The following is a 6,824-nucleotide window of genomic DNA, read 5'->3' as shown; positions in this document are numbered from 1 at the left end:
TTAAGTCTAAAACAGGAAGTTGTTGTGGGTGAAAACTTTGCTCAAAAACTGTAAGAAACAACTACTTAATCTTTCTCCGATGTAATATTTTATGTATATATATATGCATATTTTATACGTTTATTGTCATTATAATTTGCTGGTTATAGTGCAGCACCTGTCAGATTTCATGTTTTCCTGTGAGGCTGCATTTTCGTGTCTTTGCCTTGAAGTGAAATTCTCACACACAAAAAATATTAAAGGGGCAATATGGACAGGAGTAATAATAAATAAACCAACATTATCAACAGAATGTGAAGAAACAAACAGTGCTGATGTCATGTGAAAAACATCGTCTCCGTGCCGTATCGCCTGTCCTCACACTGCCGTCCATCGGTCTCGGGGGCCGTGTCCAGTCCCAGTCTGGTGTCCAGCCGTGTTCACTGGAAGTCCACTTAGCCCTGATTGAGCTGAACACCATCGTGGGCTGTAACTTACTCCAGTCAGTAAATAGGGCCATCTTAGCTGCATGGCTGCAGGTTGTGGTTATGCTGCCCCCTGTAGTTTTGGAGCTAACCTTAAGGCACCTTAAAGAAAATTAACATTGTATCATAAGTGTAATTATGTTGTTGTTATAACAAATAACAGCACATAGTGGAGTTGCAGGTCTGGCCTTAGAGTGGCAGAGCAGCATGTAAAAAGTGGCTCTCAACACGTCATCATTGTTTTTCTTTTAAGTCATTTATTATTACATGTTTCTTCAGGGGGAGCTTGTGAGGCTGCAGCAGTGAATCCATGTTAAACCAGGCTTTTGGGTGTATTTTCCGGTGTTTAAGATGAGTGTTATTCACCCCTAGGACGATCTGATCCTTTACTGATAGGATTACTATGATCGAGCCCAATTTAGGCCTCAGACACAGATCATCCACTGACTTGTAAACACACAACAACAATATGATCACAGGTTGTTTCGCTTACATGTGAGGATGAGAAAAGATTACAGTAAGTATAGTCTGTTATGCCCACTTGGTTGGCTTTAGTCTTCTATCTGGCCTATATGTTCAGATTAAGTGTACATCCAGTGACCCAATTCCCCAGACAATCACTGATAAAATGATACCCAGGGATAAATCAGCATGTATTATACATGCATCTCCCCCACAGGAACCCTATTCCACACCTTACCCCCGTTTAGTTTTTAGTCAAACTTGAAACCAGCTTAGCAAGCTGACTTCAGAAGTGCCAGATAAGTATTTGTCAACAGAACAGCTGGCACACAATGCCCTCTTGTAGCTTTATGCCACAGCATATGCCAGCCGCTCGTAGCGTGTGGTAATTTAGCCGGGGCTGGTTCTACGGGAACAGATGGGCTCAAGTATTGTTATTCTCGCTCCAGCTCAGGGCCCCTGGGGGGAATCACTAAATAAAATCAAAGCAGATGGACCTCTCTGGGCTAGGCTGTGTTTATGATAAACAGCCAGTACAACCAGTGTCCATCTAACACCTTAACCACCCCCCCCCCCCACCACCGCACAAACTAACAGGAAACAGGATTACAGTAGTTTGCCCTCACCTGCAGTGGTTTTCAGCTCCCTGTGCACCAAAAACAGCAGGCAAACCCAAACAGACAGATGACAGGAAGTACATTATGACTTATCTATATTCTGTGGAGAGTTTTAATCATTTCTATCCCCCCCACAACAAGTCCTCTCTTACCTCCTCTGACCTTAAACTGTAAAATTCTCTCAAAACAGAAACTCTTACTTGAGAAATGTCTGACGTCCCTGTTCCTTCCCGCTGACACAGGACTGTTTTGTTCTTTTATAACCTTGTCAAGATTTGGATTGCTCTAGTTCTCACATCCACGCTGTGGACACAGGCCTTGGTGGCAGTAAACAACACCATCTCTTAAGGTAATATGGTGCCCCCCCCCACCCTCCACTCTGTCGTTCTGCAGTACATGGGAATGCAGGACAGTTCCTCACTTAGCACTGAGCTCCAGATCTGCTTTCATTCCCATGGGAAAAGACGGCATTAAACAAAGGAATCCTATCAGCGCAGGAGGAAGGTAAATGTTTAAGGCCATTAAGACAACAGGAAAGCAGTGATTTCCGGCACTACAGATGAAAAAGAGTGGAGCATGAACGGTTTTAAGCCAATCAGTCCTAACTCAATATACCACTTAGGTGTTGTTTTAACTCCATCATGATAACCAGTTTTATTTAGTGTCTTCAAAGGTCAGTTTCTGATGAAGTCAAAGTAGTGTAATCAACCCTAAATGTTTATAGCCAGAAGTATTAACCGGGCAGTTACTCAGTCACTGTTGGGCTATCTTAAAATCTGTGTTTTGAGTTTTTCTTCAGGCCTCACCACACGGTAATTTTTCATCATTACCCACATCGGCTTTTCTTGCCGCGGACACATGCCCCTCCAAAATTACACTCAGTCAGACGTTTAGCCTATCAAACTATTCAATTCATCAGCAGGGGGACACAAGTGCCTCTGGCCTCGATGCTGTCAGGACACAAAATTAGCATTTCCACCTCCTGCCAGATTCTTCTCCAGCTTTTAGTGAGTTCTGCAATAGCCTTAATATACTCTTGTATTGTATATTTTCATAATTAATTAAACTGGCAATAAACACGTTTTTTGCTTCACTTTATCTTTATGAAGTTAATGTTGACTTCACAATGTAATAGATGGCGATCGGTTCCCTATAAATCTGGCTTTCACGTTGCTAATTTATCTGCCACTGGGCACAAAATCTCCCGCAAAGACGAAGGCTCAGTGGTGATGCAGTCAGGCTGGCAGCTTGGCACCATTTCTATCTGCTTTCACGTCTCTATTATAGACTAATTGAATGAATTATCTCACTTTTTGTTCGGAGTTGTTGGTAGAAGTGTCTCTAAAGAAATATACAAAAACAATCTAGTTGTCTCTGTTACTGCAGCTCAATCATACCACTTTGAAACACTAGAAATTATTACATTTTTTTTTCTTTTTCAAAGAAAATAACCCAAATCCCAACACTTTCTGGTGTCTTTGGGTCCCGTCAAATGAATATTAATGCCAAAAGTTTGTTGACATTCTTGTTTCACCAGTGGCCATTATTCTGCTGCTACTGAACTGCCTTGTAATCTTAACATTTGTACTCATCTAAGTAACACATCAGTCCTTCTCCCACATTTTCAGAAAGGACCCTGGCCGCTCGGATGAAGCATTAATTGCCTCTAAAGCAACAGCTACCAGATGTTGTTGCTCCTGAGAGCCAGGTGTGGATAAATTGCATATGCAGAATGTGTGTAAAATATTTAAAGTCGTATCTTTCACTTAAGGTGTGAAGTGTTTTTATTGCCCATCACTGCTTTGAGTATGTTGAGAGGAAAGGCCGGCGGCCCCCCTGGGCCTGTCATGCTGGAGCTCAGCACCTGTGGTGTCAAGACTACGGATGGCTGAGGCTGAGAGTGAGACTTGGCATGGTGGTGTGTCGTGGTGGGGTGGATGCGTGGGTGGGTGTGTGGGTGCGGGGTGGTGGTGGGAGGTGGGGGGTCCATCCACCTGTTCGCCCTCTAATTCCCTCCTGGCTGCCACCTTTAACACTGCATTATTTACAGGTGCTCTTTGGATGGAGACACAAGCTGCTGTCTGCTTTAAATATGGATGGTTGTGTGTGTGTGTGTGTGTGTGTGTGTGAGAGAGAGAGATGGTGATTGTCCATCCATCCACATCACAACATTTTCCACCAACAAATAACGTACTTACTGGATAAACCTGAAAGTGCTGAGTTTGCTGTAATAAACTCAGCAGTCAAATAATCAAATAATAAAGCATGAGTGGCACATTTGTTAGCTCACTCTAGGTTTGTTTAACACCAGCTAGCATGCCAGCCACTGACTACAATATAAGAAACTATCTTTGAGGAGGATAAACCGTAGCAGTGTGATTATTATTTAACTTTTATTATTTAAATGTTTTTCTTTCACAAACATGGTTGAGTTGGTTCCAAGTGGCAGTAATTTCGGTTGGCAATGCAGGTATTTTCGCTTTTTTGGCTTCAAAACACCACTGAGCAGCTTTCATAGGAATGAATGGTGCTCCACCTCCAACACTGTGTCCAGTAATAAACGTCCTTATTAGATCAACATCCCAAATTCCTTCTTTATTTACATTACATGCCACCACCGGATGTTGATAACGTGTCATCACTTCGCACGGCGAAATGTAACGTGTTCACACAGGTCTTACATTTAGATCAAAGTGGAGCCGAGGTGATAAAAACTGCCAACACACACATAAAAAATAATAAAAAATAAAAAATAAAAATGTGTTTGCATTCATTTATTTTTTAAATTGTTTGCATTCATTTAATGTTTTTTTGTAAATTTTTTTTTTTTTAAATGTAGTTTGCATTCATGTCATCCGTTTTTTGTAAAAAAAAAAAAAAAATATTAAAAAAAAGTTGTTTGCATTCATTTCATCCATTTTTTGTATTTTTGTAGACATTTTTTCATTTAAAAACCCGCAGTGGCAGTCCTCGCTTGCATGACGCCCTGGGTGAACCTCACCTTCAGCGCCCCCCTGCCAACACACATATAAAAAAAATAAATAAATAAAATTTTTTTTTTTTTTTTGCATTCATTCAATTTAAAAAAAAAGAAAAGAAAAATGTTTGCATTCATTTCATCCATTTTTGTATAAATTATTATTATTATTAAATTTTTTTTGTGCCACTCATTCCGCCCCTCCACAAATGCCACCCTGGGCGGCTGCCCATAAGACGAACTGCCCTTGATAGCACGTCATCACTTCGCGCGGCGAAATGTAGCGTGTTCACCCCGGTCTTACATTTAGATCAAAGCTGAGCCGAGGTGATAAAAACTGCCAACACACACATAAAAAAGAAAAATAAATATATATTTCTTTAATTTGTTTGCATTCATTCAATGTGTTTCGTAAAAAAAAACATTTTTAAAAAACGTAGTTTGAATTCATTTTATCGTTTTTTAAATTTTGTAGACATTTTTTGTTTTTGTGGGCGCTCATGTCGCGAAATGTAGCGTGTTCATCCCGGTCTTACATTCAGATCAGAGCTGAGGCGATAAAAACCCCCAGTGGCAGTCCTAGCTTGCATGAAGCCCTGAGTGAACCTCACCTTCAGCGCCCCCCTGCCAACACACATATAAACACACATAAAAAAAAAAAAATTTAATTTGTTTGCATTCATCTCATCCGTTTTTTGTAAAGTAAAAAAAAAAAAAAAAAAAAAAAATTTTAAAACTTATTTGCATCCATTTCATGTTTTTTTGTAAAAAAAAAAAAAAAGTTATTACTTTTAAAAATTTGTTTGCATTTGATCCGTTTTTTGTATTTTTGTAGACATTTTTTTTTCTGTTTTTTTTCGGGCGCTCATGTTGCCCCTCCACAAATGCCGTGGCTGCCCATATGAGGAACTGCCTGATAACGCGTCAAAAAAAAGGATATATATTTTTTTATGTTTGCATTCATTTACATTTTTCTAAATGTGCTTGCATTTGTGTTATCCGTTTTGTGTAAAAAAAAAAAAAAAAAAAAAAAAAAGTGTTTGCATTCGTTTCATCTGTTTTTTTGTATTTTTATAGACAATTTTTTTTTTTGCGGGCGCTCATGTCGCCCCTCCACAAATGCTGCCCCTATGAAGAACCACCCCTGAAAACTTGTGCCTACTGCAGAGTAAATTGACCTGGGTGAAATTGCCGAGTTTACCCGTTAATTTTGCAGTGACAGTAATCGATGTTTTTTTATAACAACATGTATCAAATGACAATGTGCGAACAATGGGACATTGTAGAAGGTGTTGCTCATAGCGATGAACCTTGAGAGAATTCACCAGAGTGCATCTCCCTCAGCTTTACGTGGCTTTAGTTAGCTTATTTTTGGCTAATGATTTAGCTGCCTGGCTGCAACCTTATCGGTTTGGTTCACTCTCTCTGCTCGAATAGCATTAAGCTTTTTCAGAAAAAAGCTCTAAAAACAAACTACCAAAAACAGAGCTAAAAGAGAGTGAATAATGGATACTGTTGCTTGATGTGTAAAGAATAACTTTGCTCAGTTATTGGAGGTTTGAAATAAATTACACAGATGTTTTATTTGCAGGTCATCGCTGTCCAATGTAAACTATGTGTCCCCAGGTGATAGAATGATGTGAAGTGATCATCTATATTAAAGAACAGATAAAAAAAATAAAATTAAAAAAAGACCAGACAACTCTGCAGTCTGTGCACAGCAGAGGGAGCAGTGCCAAGTGGTTCTGTGACCATCTACCAATGGGACCATCAGTCACCCCCCCACCACTCCTTAGTGTCCTTAGTGCTCTCAGGCCCAAGAGGGAACATAATCAGTACTTACTGTACTTAATTTCCACTATAAAGTTAAGTGATGCACAAAAATACTGATTCCGGATAAGAACATTACTGGATACAGTGTGTGTCATTATAAGAGCAACATATATAGAGACTGGACAGACACCAATTATTGGGCCCTTTCCAGAACCACGTCCTATGATCCACTGTAATGAGAACAAAATGACTGAGGGTCAAGTCCAGTATGTCCTGTTCTCCTCATCGATGACCTTTTACAAGCTCCCCTCACAAACTAAGCAACATTGGTCAGATTTGACAGATATGTTCAAAAGGACTCACAGTTATCTGAAGCAAAATCATCATGTGATCATCAAAGGCTAATTAAATGATCAGTCTGAGGGGAACCTATGATTATTACATTAGGAAACTTTTTTTTTGTTTGTTTTTAGTTTACTTTTAGAGGTAAATCTAAAACAGGATACTTTTAGACTTATTGGAAAGAAAAAA

This window comes from Pagrus pagrus (genome assembly GCF_965226575.1).
Source record: "Pagrus pagrus genome assembly, chromosome: 1".
Lineage (NCBI taxonomy): Eukaryota > Metazoa > Chordata > Actinopteri > Spariformes > Sparidae > Pagrus > Pagrus pagrus.
Note: the sequence above shows the minus strand (reverse complement) of the source record.